The 16,595-nt window shown below is 40.2% G+C and overlaps 1 long non-coding RNA gene across 1 annotated transcript; it reads right to left on the bottom strand.

Annotated features, from left to right (window-relative positions):
- Nucleotides 1-1,106: 1,106 nt before the first annotated feature.
- LOC141141462 (uncharacterized) lies at nucleotides 1,107-16,361 on the bottom strand. Its single transcript, XR_012244090.1, has 3 exons — nucleotides 16,282-16,361; nucleotides 1,545-1,680; nucleotides 1,107-1,464 (listed from the first exon to the last, which is right to left on the bottom strand). It is a non-coding gene; the product is annotated as an uncharacterized lncRNA (long non-coding RNA).
- Nucleotides 16,362-16,595: the final 234 nt, after the last annotated feature.

Here is a 16,595-nt window from a genome sequence, read left to right as displayed (position 1 = left end):
TAATTATAAGGGGTTTCATAGTATCTTGTTAATGGCGGTGGTGTTGGCACAATATGAATTCCTGTATGTGGATGTGGGGAAGAAGAGGAGGGTTTTTAACTATCGGCTGGCCAGAGTGAGAAGAGTTATTGAGAATGCCTTCAGGATAATGGCCAGTGGTTCTGCCTGTTTCTGACAGCAATCCATATGGCGGACTACAGACTCAAGCATATCGTCCTATCATGCTGCATCCTGTACAATTTTTTAAGAAAAAATTCTGCAAATTATATTGCCTCAGTTGGGCCTGAGGCCGGACGTATTACTGAGAATCCTCTGATGGGCCTGGATACTGGCCGTAGTGGCTTGGTCCCCCAAAGCGCCCGTGAAGCTAGGGAGAAATATGTTACTTATTTTACGGGTAGGGGTGCAATTGCAATGCCAGACAATGTTTAATTTTTATTAATAAAAAAAAAATGATCAGATAAAATCAAGAAATGTATTTATTGCTTGCTTTTCTTTTTGGCTGTCTCCTAGTGCACATGTAGTGCCAAGTGGATTTTCCTTTAGTAAATAAGCCCCATTGTCACTGTAAACACAAAATTACTTACAAAACTGGTGTTGAGCATTGAAACAAGAAGTCACACGTTGATTAGCAAACTTTTTAATCTGTGCACATTCACATGTGCATTTATAATTAAAAAAAATAAATATATATATATATATATATATATATATATATATATATATATATATATATATATATATATATATATATATATATATAAAATTCTTTTTTTATCAATATATTTTTTTTTAACAATCTTTTTTTTTTTTTTTTTACAAACAGGCATGTTTTAAAACATAACATACACACAACTCTGGAGCTTTGGAAGTTACAAAGTTCAACAACTCAAAAATGAAGGCAATATCAGACATTATAGTGTCAAAAATGTCTTGATATTGCCATAAATCAGATGGGGTGATGTCACCCTTGTAAAAGCCAAATTTTGAAGATGCACGCAAATTGGGATTTCAAATGGGTAATGTCAACATGTGCTATCTCCCATCATGGGGGATCAATGGACCTGTTTTGTGGGTGCAATTCCTTCCTCTCACCTACTAGCTTTATGAGGAAGGGGTTGCACCCACAAAAAGCGTACATTGAGATCCCCTGATGGCAGATAGCACATGTTGACACACCGTGTGCATCTTCAAAATTTGGCTTTTAAAATGTACAAATATAAAAAATAGAATCTGGTCATCTAAAAAGAAAATGAAGAACATGATCGAGTTTGATTTAGGTAAAAAGGGATTATATTCTACCCAAAACATCGATCGTGTTCTTCACTTCCTGCTGCATGATGTCCAGGCGATTGCGCATTGCGTCGATCTCCCCATTCCACGCCATGATTTTGGTAATGAGGGTTTGGGCGCTGGCGCCAGTAAAGGGTTCCGCCGCTTCCCCTTCCACAATCAGAACATCACCTAAAATTGATGAAAAAAGATGTATTTAGAAATTTGCAGGCATACATAGATTACCAGAAGATGGGGTGTCAGACACTCACACTGGTGGGGTGCCCATGTCACCCACTTCCTCCACCTCTCCTTCCTCCACATCCTCGGGGGGGCTGGGGCTTACTTCCCATTTAGGCTGGCGAGGTTTGGGGTCCCTGGGATCCTGTTGTCTGAGTCTTTTCTCCCCTATGAGAATGAAACCAAAGGTATACTTAGCAGACAGATATTTGAGTCCAGAAATACTTACCTTTTTTGGCCAAGTTTCACAGATGGAGACACCCCAAGTATCCACTGGAGCACCTGTGTCGGTTACCCTAAAAAATGTGCTCTGGTGTCCCACACTAGTGCTCCTGAGTCCAGATGTGTAAACAGCTGCTGAGTGTCCTCTCCTTACATTCCACTGAATCAAGTTTGCAACTCATTCAAGTTTCAAAGACATCTAGACAACAATGTCCTAAACTTCTTTTAATAAGACAAATTAGCAAGACCAAAATGTAGTTAAAACCCTGTATCAACTAAATACATCGTATTTTTTTTCAAACGATGTTTCCTACTAACGATGTTTCCTACGAACGATTACCATTTAAAACTGTGCAACAGTACAGGCATACCCCACTTTTAAGTACACAATGGGGTTTATTTACTAAAGCTGGAAAGTGCAAAATCTTCTGCATAGAAACCAATGAGCTTCTAACCTCAGCTTGTTCAATTAAGCTTCGATAATAAAACCTGGAAGCTCATTGGTTTCTATGCAGAAGTGAGACGGATTTTGCACGTTCTAGCTTTAATAAATAAACCCCATTGTGTACTTAAAAGTGGGGTATGCCTGTAAAGAAAAGCACATGGAGCAGCATGCAAGTTAATTAGGGGAAAGATGTCAGAATAAAATTTTATGACTTATAACAAAAGAGGACTAAATACACCCACCAAAAGACATAAGATATTAGGAGAACTTAAGTGGTAGGGAGCCGAAGTGGTCTTCCTACAAGAGACCCACCTATCTCATATTTCAAATATCAAATTATGGTCCAACAACTTCCCAACTTGGTTTTATGGGGAGACAATTATGAAGAGAGCAAGGGGGTTGCAATAGGGTTTGCGAAGGGAGTGCAATTTAAATTAGAAGAGAGGCTACTCGATCCTGAGGAAAGATTCATTTTTTTGAAAGGCTTTCTGGGGGAAATGGAATGTACTTTGGCAAATATATACGCTCCTAATAAGAATCCGATAAAATTTCTAAATAGTACGCTGGAGAAGGTAATAGATTTTAAGAGCGGGGGTCTGATTTTGATGGGAAACCTAAATTTCTGCATGGAACCAGATGTGGATAGTACGTTGCGTGCATTGGGGACGAATAACGTTCAATTAAAAAAGATGAGACAAAAATTACATGCTTGTCAACTGGTGGACACTTGGAGGATAATGAATCCCAAAATACAAGATTTTACGTTTTACTCCCCAGTGCACGGGACGTACTCTAGGTTAGACTACATTTTGGTGGACCACAGATTTCTGGATAGGATAGTCGAATCCAGAATAGAGATAACTACATTGTCGGACCATGCTCCAGTAAGAATGAAAATGCAAGTCTCCAAGAACCAAAGAAATTCATTGGCTTGGAGACTAAATGAAGAACTCCTACATGACGAGATAAGCGTAAAGATTGTAGAAAAGGGATTAAAACAATATTTTCTAATAAATGAAACTGAAGAGATCTCTGGATCTTCCTTGTGGGAGGCCCATAAGGCATGTATCAGGGGGATCTTAATAAAAATCGGAGCAAGGAAAAAAAAAGAGAAAAAAGAGAAAATGAAAAACCTTACTGAAGAAATTTTTAAAATAGAGCAAAAGTACAAAAGTATAAAAAATATAAAGGTCAAAATAGAGTTGTGTACCAGAAACTAGTTATGAAAAGAGATGAATTAAAAGATCTTATAGAACTAGAAACAAAAAAAAACATTTTATAAGGTGGCTAAAGAAAGATATCAGCGGGGGAATAAAAACAGTAAACACCTAGCTAGAATGCTTCGGAAAAAAAAAATCTAGAAATTATATAGAAAAAATTCAAAACAATAAAAGAGAAATGGTACATACAACAAAAGAAATAGGGGAATCTTTTAAAAACTACTATAAGGAACTATACTCAGTAGGTAAGACCGGGGCTCAGATAGGGGAGAAAAGAATAAAGATTGTCGAATTTTTAAAAAAGGCTAGACTTCCAAAGATGTCAGAAAGCATTAAAGACACATTAGAGGGCCCTATAACTGAGGATGAGATAAATAGAGCTTTGGCAAACTCAGCTCTGGGGAAAAGCCCCGGCCCTGATGGATTTACAACATACTATTATAAAAAATTTAAGGATATATTAACGCCAAAGTTATGTCAATTAATGAATGGCCTAGGCACTGACTTCGAGCTGAGTAGAGAGGCCTTGTCTGCCTCGATCACAGTCAGTCATTCTGAAGGAGGGGAAGGACGGTACGCTGTGCTCTAGTTATAGGCCAATTTCGCTGCTAAATGCAGATGTTAAATTGTATGCTAAAGTATTAGCAAGTCGTTTGAAAGGGTCGATGAACGTTGATACACCCTGATCAGGTAGGATTCACTCCAAGAAGAGAGGGGAGGGATAATGGGGTAAGAACCCTACTCCTACTCCAGAAGATAAAAGAAAAGGGGCCCCCAGGTCTACTCCTGTCGATCGATGCCAAGAAAGCGTTCGACAGGGTAGACTGGGGGTTCATGATACAAACTCTAGAAACTATGGGAGTGGGTTCGAGAATGATCGGGTGGATCAAAACGTTATACAGTCACCCTACGGCATTGATAAAAATCAACGGATCCCCTTTAGCCTCCTTTGAAATGAAAAATGGGATGAGACAGGGCTGCCCCCTGTCCCCCTTGCTCTTAATTTTATCCCTGGAACCTTTGCACTCAACAATTCGGAGTAACCCAGATATCAGTGGATTTAAAGTAGGGAAAGAGGAAGACAAGCTCTCAGCATTTGTGGATGATGTGTTATTTTATATAACTAATCCCAGGATCACAATGCCCAATTTATTAAAAGTCCTAAAACAGTACAGTGAAATATCAAATTTCAAAATAAATCTAGCAAAATATGAAATCTTAAATATCAATCTAAGTAAAGATGAAGAGAAGAAGTTGAAAAAGGAATTTCAATTTGCTTGGAAGAAAGAAATAAAGTACCTGGGAATAAAACTAGCTAATTCACTGGAGAAGATTTATAAAATAAACTATATTCCATTATTAGATGAAATAAAAGCTTAGAGTAAAAGACTACAAAACAAACCATTATCCTGGATAGGTCGTATCAATTCCATAAAGATGGTCCTTTTACCAAAAATCACCTATAAGTTCCAGATGCTACCAGTGGCACTTCCACGGTTTTATACAAGAAAGTTGCAATCGATAATAATGAATATTATATGGAAGAACGGGAAGGCAAGAGTTCCCCTCGCTATATTAAAACAGCAAAAAAAAAGAGGTTATCAGGAATTTGCAGCTGAAAGGTCATTATGGACATCTTTAATTTCAGATCTCAGCACAGTATTAATACTGAGGGGTTTTTTTTTGATGGGAAGGTAGAGCAGACAGACTGTTTCTCAGACTCAAAAATCTTCTGACATCTGAGTTACATACCAGCTGGGACGTGGCATACTTGGAACAGTATGTTGCCCAAAAAATGGTACCCCGCAGTTTAAGATGGGAGGTGAACCCCCAAAAGGGTGAAACAGATCTAGAGGGTTGGTTTATCTATTTTGAACCATACTGGTATCAAATTTCTTGATTTTCTACTGGGTAAAAAACAGGATAAACTCAAGGTTTTGATTGATGAGATTTCTTTGGTCCGAGACAAATTAATATTGTACAAAGATCAATAAGTTTATAAACAAAAATCTGATCAATTGAGACAATTTCTTGAAAAAGAAAATAAATGACCAGAGAAGTAAGAAAAAGAAAAAATATAATCGTGATTTTGCAGATTAATGTTCTTCAAATGGCAGATTACTTTAGATGAACCTATTGAAGGTGAGAGGATGGTTACTCAACAGCCATCCCCACTCCAGCCTCCCCCAGCCCCTCTTCCTAATAGGGTTGTGTCACTCCCATCGCAAACCAATGGGAATACTGGTGTTGCTCTGTGTGGCTTTTCTTCTCGGATTAGTCAAGGAGGTCAACCCAGTGTTAGGCCTAAATCTTTTAAGAATAATGGCAAACAAATCCACCAAGGGAGTTCCTCCCAGAGGACCTCTCAAGGGATCTATCACAAGGGATCTCCGTGTAAGGATAACATTCAAGGCAATCATCCTCCCAGGGTACCCTCTAATGGAAATTTTCAACAACAGAGACAATGGGATCACAGAGGTGACCCTAGGGATCATTTTCAAAAGCCCTGGAATTATAAGGGAGATTTCAGAGACCTTTCGCCTGCCCCACGGGTTCATACCCCCGGTGGGAGACAGATTCCTTTACAAAATAGATTCACTCTCCTTTCTTACCATCAAGATGCCTTTATTGAGGACAATCATGTTATCACTAAGCACCCTAATCAATATGGGGATTTTCCTGGTCATTCAAGGAATGACAATCAAGACTCGCCTCAGAATTGCATGGAAGGTAGTCAGACTCTTTTTTCTCATGAGCAACAACAGAGCAAAAAAGGGATACAAGGAAAGAGAGGCACTAGAGGGGGGAGGAGGATCCAGTCCAAAGAAAAGAAAGCAGTAGATATTAGCGGTGTCTTCAATTTACGTAAGTTCTACTAAAAGGGTCCTTAGTCAAGGCCTAAAATTCGCTCCCCCACATGGATTGAATAAATTTAAAACATTTATCGGTGTACACAAATTTATACGAAAGATGAACATTAAAAGGCATTTTATTTTAAACCCTATTGGAAACCGAAGTCAAATTCTTCCTGCTAATACGCCTTCCCTTGCGACTTGCGGTGTGGCCAACCCCACACCCCAGGTTGTTTCTGATGATGTGATTAATGTCCCAATTAGACATGCTAATCTTTCTAATGCTTCATTATTTAATCCCCCAGATCTGGTTGCTCCAGCTATACAAGTCTTTAGAGAAATGGTCATTAAAGACTTAATAGCACTTAAATGTCCCAAGAACCAGAAAAGTGATTTTCATTATCATTTAACAAAAATCTGCGAAAGAAATGACATTGTAATACATCCTGCGGATAAAGGGGGGCGGTTGTTATTTTGGACAAAACTAGTTATTTAGAAGAAATGAAGACTCTTATCTGATCGTGATACGTATCTGCCTTTGGCCTCAAACCCCACAGTCAAATTTAAAAGAGAGCTTCAGGGCTTGATTAACAGGGGATTTGAGCAGGGTATTCTAAATAAAAAAGAAAAGACATACCTGGTTCCCTCTGCCCCGAGGGTCCCAGTTATGTATTATTTGCCAAAAATTCATAAAAACCTTTCGAAACCTCCGGGTCGCCCTATTATTAGTGGCATAGACTCTGTAATGGCTAGGATTGGTAGATAGGTGGACAATTTTATCCAGCCTCTGGTGGTTGCAACTCCTTCATACTTGAGAGACACAACTCAGGTCATCAACCTGCTTGATGGATGTGAGTGGAGAGAGGGCTATATCCTTGCTATGGCCGATGTGGCCTCTCTCTACACCATCATCTCCCATCAGCAGGGGTTTGAAGCAGTTAGTTTCTATCTTGATCAAGATTCTTCTTTATCAAAGCTTCAAAAATAATTTATTAAGGCACTTCTTAGATTTGCCACAGGCCACAATTATTTTTGGTTTGGGGGTGACTTCTTCTTGCAGACTTGTGGCGTAGCTATGGGCGCCAAATTTGTGCCCAGTCTGGCGAATTTATTTATGGCCAGATGGGAGAAAGAGATCATTGACAACAATCCCCCAAGGAGCTAAATCTTTGGAGAAGGTACATCGATGATGTCCTTCTCCTATGGGATGGGGATCTAGCCTCCCTCGAAAATTTATTTTTACAACTCAAATCGGAACGATAGGGGTATATCCCTCCAGTTTGAAGCTAGTCACTCTGAGTTTCATTTTCTTGACCTTAACATCATAGCCAAAAATGGACGCCTCACTACCAATACACACTTCAAAGAGACCGATCGGAATGCCTATATCCCACTTTCCAGTTGTCATCATCCATCATGGCTAAGTGCTCTCCCCAAAGGCCAGTTCCAGCGTATCAGGCGTAACTGTACTGACATCTTGGATTATCAACAACAAGCCTTAATATTAAAATAATGGTTTTTGGATAAAGGATGTTTGGAAAATGATATTGACACTACCATTAATAAGGTTGCCATTTTTGGATAGGTCCCTCATGCTTCACAGAGAAGGAGAACGTAATCCTGCACCTGACAATAAGTTTGATTGGTCCATTATTACGTGTTATTCTAACCAACACTTCTCCATTAAGAAAATATTTCAAAAGCATTGAAACATACTTAAAAATGATCAAGTACTTGGGGCGGTTATTCCAGACAAACCTGTAGTGATTTATAGGGGTGCTCCCTCTTTGCGACATAGTATTGCTTCAAATGTAGTTGACCCCCCCAAAACCATTTCTTTTTTTCAAAATATGAAAGTTTTTTTTCCCTGCTGTAAATGTAGCATTTGCCAAATAACTCCTTCACAGGGAGGAAATGTGAGACTTTTCAATCTACAGTCACGAATAGTATATACAACATTGAGTCTTTTATTACATGCTCCACTCAATATGTAGTTTATCTTATTCATGTCCATGTTCCAAACAATATATTGGATGGACAAAATGTGAATTACATGTGCGTTTATTAGAACATGTGGCTAATATTAAGCGAGGGTTCACAAAATATAATTTGTCAAGACACTACACAAAATATCATAATAAAAAATTGAAAGGTACTCTCTTCCTTGCTTTTGATAAGATGCGTCCTCATTGGAGAGGCACCAATATGGTCAGTTCCATCTCTAGACTTGAAACCAGATGGATCTTCAATATGAAATCTTATGTACCTCACTGATTAAATGTCGAATGGGACATTAATTGTTTTATAAATAATGCCTAAATTTGCATTTTTTATTTTTCGTTTTATCTCTTATTTTTAGGGTTTTATTCTTAATTTTTATTTATTTTATATGTGGATATAATCTCATATATAATATTTAATAGATTGTGTTGAATGTTCATAACCATTGTCTTTATGTATGGTTTATGTATTTATCATTTTTGATTAAATTGCGGTGTCGGCGTCTGTTTGTTCTTCCTTCTCGGTTTGTTTATGCCATCCTATTTTATATTATTTATATCCTCTTTCTCCACAAGATGGCACTCTTCTTCCCTTCACTTTCTAGATTAACATAGTTTATCATTGTCCTCTTGACGGCCAGCAATTAATATGGCTGAACCGTTCCTTTTCCATTATACTTATCCGGCTGCCAGTATAATATACTATATATACTATATATAATGCTTAAACATGATGACACTGTCACCTGGCCAATCCCCAGATGACGTCCTATCATGACGAAACACTTAGGGAGGAGCCTGCGACGGTGACGTTATTACATTTTTCGGATGGGTTAACATACGAACATAGGAAGTGAAGGTTTACAGATGGGGACACCAGGACCTTATTTATGACATACCCCACCGCTCTTTATTTACTGCAACATTGTAAGTGCTTTTTTTACTCTTAATAAACCACATTTTTGTACATGTTACACTATGGATATCTTTTGTTTCATATTCCCGAGAATCATCTGCTGCTAGTTACTACACTGCACCTTGGGTTGTGGGGAGACCGATTTCCCTGTGCTGAGCGAGACTGCCGTAATAGCAGTCATCGCCATCTGGTAAGCATATTTTATTACTCACCTTGGATGTGAAGTGACACAGAAGATAACCCTTAATTTCCAGCACTTTCACAGATGGGTGCTTTTTCTTGTTTACTTTTACTTTGTGGGATTATCTTATCCCTTTTCAAATTTTATTTGTAAAGTGTATTTTTTCATTATTATTCACAAGTTTATGGCTTATATGTATACCATTGATCACATATTGGTATTTTTGTGAGACTCTGCTTTAGTCTTTTTTAGTTACTCTTTTTTCACCACATCATTTTAGAGCTGCATCTTTTGTGTTTGCATTAAAAAAAAAAAAGAGAGGGTTTGGCTGTTTCCAACATTCAAAAATATTATAAGGTGATATTATTATTGAGAGTGATAGAGTGGGTTAGAGATAAGGAGAAAAGATGGGTAAATATTGAAAAAAAAAATTGTAAGGCACAATTAGGAACTATAATATGGAACCCCCCTCACTACAGAACACTAGATGAAAATGCACATATATTGACACGGGTTGTTTTAAGAATTTGGGACACGACGTATAAACAGTTTAATAAGACATATCACTGACCTCTAATAGCACTTAAAGAAAATGAATACTTTGCACCGGGAAAAAAAGAGTATTGGGGGAAATAGGATTAAAAATGATAGGGCACAATTAAGAGATATATTAAAAAAGGGGAAGATAGTATCATTTCAAGAATTAATACAGAACAAGGAAGCATGGGTGATTGATGAATGGAGATACCTCCAGCTGGGACATTTTGTCAGAAGTCTACCACAGCCAATAAGGTCGGGAGACGATCTGACCAAACTGTGTCTTGCAGATGATACAAAAGGTATTATATCCAAGATCTACAAATTGTTGCTGACGGTGGAAGAGATGGAGGTCCCTCCATTTATCAGAAAGTGGGAAAGGGAACTGGGGTCACAGAAAGAAAAAAACACTATAAGGAAAATATTGGAACTAACCCACAGTTTGGCTGTAGATGCCAACACAGCCGAAATGAATTATAAATGTTTAACTGGTTGGTATGCTACCCCCGATAAAGTTAGTAAATATCAAAGGGATAAAACATCTGAATGTTGGCGGGGCTGCAAGGGGGTGGGTACAATGGCCCATCTTTGGTGGGACTGCCCTATAATCAAAAGATACTGGGAAAAGATATTATGTTTTATAAAAGAAATTACTAAAATAGAAGTAGAGGTAGACCCGTGGACAGTACTACTTCATGGAATAGAGGGGGAAGTAAAACCATATAAAGAATCCCTAGTGCCACATCTGTTAAATGCGGCAAAAAAACTCATCCCTAGGAAATGGCAAACAGCAGAAAGCCCTTTAATATGGGAGTGGATTAATGTAGTAGAAGAAATATATTATATGGAACACATGAGTTACTGTAGGGATGATCATAGAGAGGGGGTAAAGGATAAGTGGAAGTGTTGGAAAGAATTCAAAAAAACTTGGGAGCTACGCAGAAGTACTGAGAACATAGATCTTTAACGGGGAAAAGTATATTTTATACACAGTGGTTGGGAGGGGGGAGAGAGGGAGGGGGGGAGGAATGTATATGTTACCCCAATAGCAGGGTCTGTAAGTTTTATATGTTTTTTCTACAAGTCTTAAAAGAAATTTTGCATATAGCATTGATAAAAGGCTACTATGATGCGAAAACCAGAAGGGACATAGATGAACTGCAAAAGTTGAATTAAGTCTCTCAAAGGGTTTGCTGAAGTGGCAAAAAAAAAAAAAAGAAAAAGATCCAGGCTTCCCTGAGATCAGGAGCATCAGCAGATGATGTATATGTACCCAAGCTGTGGTACTTCCAAAAACTGCGGTTTCTGGATGACCAGACTGAAGCCAGGGAATCTCTTTTGACCCTTCCCCGCAGCCTTCCCTCCACCCCAGCAGAGGCTGATGAGGAACAACCTGGGCCTTCCATCCTGGAAGAAGCGGATGCGCCCAGCTGGAGCCAGGTATATTATTTTTCAACATATTTATTGTCCTAATATTAATGATGTTAACTAGATGTTATAATCGATTACCTATTAAGGATTTTATCCAAAAAATAATGTATACATATCAATTGACAGTAGTGGCCAAAAATGTTTGTGACCAGCTTAAAAAATGCTGGGGTCAGAATGATAGTCTTTTATATGTATTAACATTGAATTTGCAAGTCATGATCTGAAAATTGTGTGTGATTGATGAACCAAAAACTAAAACTATGTCCCTTTTTATACACAGGATGAGCTCAGCCAGGAGGAGGGTCTGGAAAGTAGCAGGCAGGAGGAGGCCGTGCCCAGTGACAGCCAGGAGGAGGCCATGCCCAGTGACAGCCAGGAGGTGGCTGGGCCCAGTAGGAGCCTCACCGAATCCCAGGTGCCTCCCCTCCCCCTTCCAACAAAAAGGCCCAGGAAGGGGACGGTGACTGAGGAGGCAACACTGGGCCTCATTAGGGTAGCAATGGATGTCCTCAGGAGCCCCCCCAATGCTGAAGAGGCCTATGGCTGCTATCTAGCCACCAGGTTGGTAGAATTGAAGAAGGGCCAATGCCTCCTCTGTGAGGGAATTTTTGCTGAGGCCCTTCAGAAGGGGCTGAGGGGCCAGCTAACCGAGAACAGCCACATATATGAGCAAGCCCATCCTCCTCCTCTTGCCACAAGTCCACCACCAGAGCCATGTCCTCCAAGGAAGGCTGCAGGGAAGGCTGCAGGGCAGCATGGAGGATAGGCTGCAGTGAAGAGAAGAATGTGATGGCCTGGGTTCAGTTTGGTCTGACAGAAGACGCAGGCTGGTGTAGTACCACAGCCTGGGGACATATATGTCATCTGCTGCTGGTCCTGATCTCTGGAATTCCTGGACCAGATTGGGCTCCCTATTATATGGACTCCTCAAGATCCCAACTTTTTTCCACAGACTTGATGTGTGCCCTGGGGCCAAAAGGCTTCACAAATTCAAAAATATTCTCCAGCGTTGCTTTCATCTTTATTTTTTACCCAGAATAAATGGATATTTTATTTTCTGAAAATACTTGCCTATGTGTTTTTTATTCAAATACATTTCTAAAAGACAATGTCTAATTAACAAGGGACACCAACCTCCTTGAGGTTCAAAAAAATAAAAATAATAATGTTATTGTGGTAACTTGACACAAAAAAATATGGAGATCACTAGAAATCATTTTAAAATAATACTAAAAAAAGATCTTGATGAAATGAAAAAAATAATAAATGACTATAAAAAAAATGGAAACATTATTATGGAGATTTAAAAAAATACAATATTATTCATGAGATCAGAAGAAATAATCCAGAAATCAGTTTGTGAGAACTCTGTGTGAATATGAGCAGCAAAACAACTTCATTCTTCTAGCACTATAAAGAAGAAAAAAATGCGCTGCATTAAACGATCACAGAATTTGCAGCATGAGGAATGTGCTAGCTCCAATACGAACGCTAGTTTTACCACCCCGAGCGCTTCCGTCTCATACTTGCTTCTGAGCATGCGGCTTATCTTCACCTTAAAAGGTCAGCAAAAATTTCACTTTTCAGCTTCAAAAATTTCATTGCTTAAAAGTTTCACTGTTCTGTCTCTAGGACAGAGAGCTAAACCTACGTACTCTATAAACTTCAGATACCATATTTCTTTAATCTTAGATTTATTAGAACAAGCCAGGTGAAACTACAAATTTATAAAATAAACATCAATCAGTACAATATTGCATATAATGAGTATGGATGAGCCGAACACCTCCCGGTTCGGTTGGCACTAGAACTTTGAACAGGCAAAACATTTGTGCAAAAACACGAACATTGTTAAAGTCTATGGGACACGAACGTGAAATATCAAAAGTGCTCATTTTAAAGACCTATATGCAAGTTATTGTCATAAAAAGTGTATGGGGACCCGGGTACTGCCCCAGGGGACATGAATCAATGCAAAAAAAGTTTTAAAAACTGCAGTTTTTTCAGGAGCAGTGATTTTAATAATGTTTAACAACTTGCTTACTGGGCACTTCAACCCCCCTCCTGCCCAGACCAATTTTGAGCTTTCAGCACTGTCACACTTTGAATGACAATTGCGCGGTCATACAACACTGTACCCAAATGAAATTTTTATCATTTTTTTCCCACAAATAGAGCTTTCTTTTGGTGGTATTTGATCACATCTGGGATTTTTATTTTTTGCGAAACAAACAAAAAAAGATGGAAATTTTTGAAAAAAAAAAAAAATCATGTTTAATAGTTTGTTATAAAATTTTGCAAACAGGTAATTTTTCTCCTTCATTGATATGCGCTGATGAGGTGGCACTGGTGGGCACTGATAGGCTGCACTGATGGGCACGGATAGGCACAGATAAGGCGGCACTGATGGGCACAGTTAAGGCGGCACTGATAAGCACAGTTAAGGCGGCACTGATGGGGACAGATAAGGCGGCACTGATGGGGACAGATAAGGCGGCACTGATGGCCACGGATGGGTGGCACGGATGGGTGGCACAGATGGGTGGCACAGATGGGTGGCACGGATGGGTGGCACGGATGGGTGGCACGGATGGGTGGCACGAATGGGTGGCACGGATGGGTGGCACGGATGGGTGGCACGGATAGGTACCACTGATGGGGGGGCACTGATGGGTGGCACTGATGGGCACTTATGGGCACTGGTAGGTGACACTGATGGGCACTGATAGGTTGCACTGATGTGGGTGTTGATGGGTGGCACTGATGTGGGTGCTGATGGGTGGTACTGATGGGTGGCACTGTGGGCACTGATGGGTGGCACTGTGGGCACTGATGGGTGGCACTGTGGGCACTGATGGGTGGCACTGTGGGCACTGATGGGTGGCGCTGATTGTTGGCACTGTGGGCACTGATGGGTGACGCTGGTGGGCACTGGTAGGCAGCACTGCTGCCTATTGCCTTGTGTCAGAAGATCGCCGTGATCGGGACTGATGTCCCGATCACGGCCGCCGGTGATCGGGTTTTTTTTTTCCTCCTCGCGCTGTCAGCGCGAGGAGGAAAAATAGCCGATTACCGGCTCTGTTTACATCACATGATCAGCTGTCATTGGCTGACAGCTGATCATGTGGTAAGGGGTCGGGACCAACCCCTTACTCTGATCTGTGATCAGGCGAGTCTCATAGACTCGCTGATCACCGAGCGCGCCGCGCGCGCCCTGCAGGGGGCGCGCAGGCCGCTCATGCACGGGACGACGTCAATAGACGTCGTCCCGGCAATTTAGATCCGCGCTGTTGACGTCATTTTACAACGGCCCGGATCTGAAGCAGTTAAAGTGAAACAATAAAAATGAAATATTCCTTTAAATATCGTGCCTGGGGGGTGTCCTTAGTATGCTTGTAAAGTAGCTCATCTTTCTCATGTTTAGAACAGTACTAGAGCAAAATTACATTTCTAAAGGAAAAAATGTCATTTAAAACTGCTCGGATTCCAGCAATATAGATACAAATCATTGAAAAAAAATGGCATGGGTTCCCCCCTAGTCCATTACCAGGCCCTTTGGGTCTGGTATGGATATTAAGGTGAACCCTGCGCCAAAATAAAAAAATTGCGTGGGGGTCCCCCTAAAATCCATACCAAGCCCTTCAGGTCTGGTATATATATTAACCTGGTATACAGGGCACGCACACGATCGCGGGCATGCAGCCCTGCTCTGCCGGTGTCGCCGTGTCCCCAGGACACAGCGTGTCACCGACAGGGGTGAACAGCCATTGGGCATGGCTGTTCACTAGGTGATCAGCTGCCATTACGTCACGGACAATCACAAAGGGGTATTCCCTGCTTTAGAGACTGCATGCGCTCGATCGGGAGCGTGCAGCACGGTCACGGTGGCGGTGGCGTGTTCCCAGGAACACTGCTCATCACTGACAAGGGTAAACAGCCAATGGCTGGTGGCTGTTTACTACGTGATCGGCTGTGATCCATTCAGAGGTATAAGGGGGATGTGCTGCGCTAACCAGAAGAAAGCTGTAAATCTCTGTCTGTTGTCAATTAATAAAATGACATAAAATCGCATAATAAATCGCATAAATCGCATAAATAAGTGTTGACACTAAAAAAAATCCAAGTCTTAATAATCAGCATCATGTGTATGTGAAAAAAAGTGCATAAAAAAATCCTTTTCAATTGGTATATATTAAATGACAAAAAAATTGCATGTTAAATCGCATAAATAAGTGTTGACACTAAAAACATATAAATCTAGATAATCATGTGTTGGTGCACAAAGGGACATAAACACTACTTCATGTGAATAATTCTAAATAAAAATACATAGAATAAATCAGAAATAACCATCAAAAACATATCCTTATAAATGGTGCAAAACGTACAAAGTGCCAGTGCTTAAAGGTGATCTAGATATTGCAAATAAAACACATCAATAAAACGCAATATGGATAATAAATAGTATAAATAAATGTCCCAATAATAGTGATATAAAATATATTGTGCTGGCCTGCGAAACAAGTGACTAATGACATGCCAGTAAGTGCAGCAAACTTAAAGTGCCAGTGTAAAAGTCATTGAAGGTGCAAAAGCAAGTTCTGGTGTATTCAACAAATCAACAGTGGGGTGTCTGGGATGCAATTCACTCAGTGTCCTCTTCGTGCATAAAACACTAATGTAAGCAGTGGCCCCTTACCTAGCGATGAATTGTAGCTAAAACGCCAGGTCCTGAGCCTCAATTGCGTCCCTATATCCACGCTTGCCGGTGTTGGGTTATCCTAATGGCAGCTGATTACAAGTGGCTATGGTCCTATCAGGGGTCCTGGACCAGCGCGGATCCTAGCTCAGCCTCCACATCTCAGGTATGTATGTACAGGAATATGCAGGACAAAGGTACTTGATAGTGAAGTATGTATTAACCAGGTAATGCTTTATTAAAAATCTTTAAGTAGATGTACTCACATAAAAACAATGCAGAGCAAACCTCTCTCCTATGAGCAGCAAACTCGTTCTGTGTCTAGCAATGTGAAACAGCCTATTCCGTCCCTACGCATGTCATCACCGATCACATGACTTCTTCAGGGGATGAGCAAAATAGGCTTATTGTGGTCTTAAATAGTCTCTCCCATAGTGAATAATGGGCGGCCATTTTCTCGTAGCCACGCCGGCCATTACTAGGTCTCACATGGGCGCGGCCATTTTGTAGGTTAGAAACGACTACCTGATCATAACAAAGCTAATAACTAGGTGTCTGATGGGCGCGGCCATTTTATAGG

This window comes from Aquarana catesbeiana, linkage group LG04, assembly GCF_042186555.1.
Source record: "Aquarana catesbeiana isolate 2022-GZ linkage group LG04, ASM4218655v1, whole genome shotgun sequence".
NCBI classification, from domain to species: Eukaryota; Metazoa; Chordata; class Amphibia; order Anura; family Ranidae; genus Aquarana; species Aquarana catesbeiana.
Note: the sequence above shows the minus strand (reverse complement) of the source record. Positions and strands in the feature narration are given on the sequence as shown.